We start from the raw sequence: 2,283 nt of genomic DNA, 5'->3' as shown, positions 1-2,283 counted from the left end.
ATAGATATATAAAAATCTTTTAATAAACATACCACATATCTTTGAGAAGGGTTCATTAGTTACATATTGCCACAGTAAATCAACATTTTTGTGTGTGGGTGTATTTAAACGTTTTGGTGTATGCTCTTAAACTTGTCTTACACTAGTTCATAGTAAAATCTGTACTTGGCGAAGCAGCTATGCAAAGGCAGTCTTTTCTCCATTAATACCTTGCTTAAGCATTACATTGATGTGGCACAACTGGACTGAAATGTGAAGTATTTGCTCAAAAGTCAAATTTAAATGAGACATGAAAGTTTATATTGTCAAGGATCCCATGGCACTATTCATTATTATTATGTATTAATATGTCTGAAGCATTAATCCAAGGTGATTTACAAGGTGTTGTTGAAAGAGTGACGTGGCTGAATTCTAAGTCAGGCTTCCCTCAATCAGGTCTAACAAATTTGTCATGACTCCACCTTTACTGCTGTGTAGTAATCTGCTGGTACAAAATGGCTGCACCCCAGAGGGTGGTGGGTGAAGTGAGTCTGTAGAGCACTTTGGGATCTTTCCAGCTGCTACATGTAAGGTATTATTATTTATTAATAAATTAACTCTAGTCTCTGAAACTAAAACAAAGGCCAAAGGAACATTTCAAATGCTAACCCTTTGTGTTCTATACAGTTAAAAAGGAGAGTTAGAAATTTTGTACAACAGCATTTACATACCATATATGGCTTCCACCTTTAAGCGATCCAGAGGTGTCTTTTTCTCCGAAGTTGGATCTCTCTTGCTGCCACCACCACGAAGATTGCTCTTTAATAATGTTGGAAAGTCAAAGACAGCAACCGTCAGGGTTCTTGCATATGACGTATTCGTGCTGCACCTCTCTGCAAGGATCCAGTTTGTCAATGTAAACTCCAGTGCCTGGGAATATTTCCACCTAAAAGACAATGGTAAATAAAAAACAAGTTTATCCCCAAACTATTCTTATATTATGTTAAGTGGAATACATTATCAGTAAGGCTGTGATTTTGTTACAGAAATGTGTTATTAAAGACCACAGTATGTCTCAATTCTAAGTTTATTAATTTACAGACATAATAAAGTCAGTGAATCTGTGACACCCATAATTCAATTACATTCTTATTATCAACTATAACTATGAATATAACTGATAATGTAGCATCATTAGATTGTTTACAACCAATATTTGTTTTCAATATATATATTTTTACCTTGTCTTTGTAATATTGTAGACCAAGAGTGTTATACCTGTTTTGGTGATTCTTTGTCAGATTCAGAACAATTTGCTGTGGGGCTGTCAGAACCACTTGATGGTGACACACTTTTGTCTTCATTGCTGATAAATGTGGCTTTTGTTACAATTTTTTTCAGATTGTCCAAAAGGTCTGGAATCTCTGGAGAAAAAAACCTTAGTATTAAATGATAATCATTTCTAGTAATATATTTAATACAAAGTGAAAACAAAACCATCAATGCCTGCAATTATACTTGAGAGACTTGCTCTATGTTATTGGCAAACTGACCTTTTTGTGGGTCATTAACATTAGCTACGAAAAAAATAAAAAAGATAAAATACAAGAATTACCAGGTCTAATGTAATGCATATAGTCATTAATGTAGGATTATGAAGTTATGTTGAAAAACTTTATTTAATAATCAGTATTATTAAACTATTAGACAGTGCACATTAAGAGTCTGTATTGTGGTTCTAGATTACTTCAGTATGATCAACTATAATACATTACTCTGGAATCTAAATTACTGAAGAATAACATTTATCAAGGTAAGGAATTATTTGCTATAAATAAAAAAACTTACCATCAACCATACGGTTTCGAAGACATTGGTTTTCATTTTTAAGTCTTGTGTTTTCCTTTTCGAGCTGCTTAACTTTTTGCTGTAGCTCAACTTCACTGGACTCTTTAAATGTCTGTAGAATATGACGGGATCTAATTCTTGAAGCTCCATCGGTTTTCTTTCTTATTTTGTGCTGTATTCAGAGAGGAAAAGAGTTTAAAATGAAAATATATATATATATGAATATGATTAAAAAAAAACAATCCTGCAATACATTTATTTAATATTTGCAGTAATTATCTCACCGGTAACTGTGGTTCATCAAGGTCACTATCATCTGAAATTTGAAGTTTTTTGTTTGGTTTAGGTACTCTCTTCATTTTAGGACAGGGAATTTTTGTTAGGTCATTAAGTTTTCTTCTTAGTTCGCCTTCTTTTCCTAAAATAAAAATAAAATAAATAAAACCCTGCATTATG

Source organism: Amia ocellicauda, chromosome 10, assembly GCF_036373705.1.
Source record: "Amia ocellicauda isolate fAmiCal2 chromosome 10, fAmiCal2.hap1, whole genome shotgun sequence".
In the NCBI taxonomy this organism is placed as follows: Eukaryota; Metazoa; Chordata; class Actinopteri; order Amiiformes; family Amiidae; genus Amia; species Amia ocellicauda.
The sequence above is the reverse complement of the archived record's forward strand: the minus strand, read 5'-3'. Positions refer to the sequence as shown.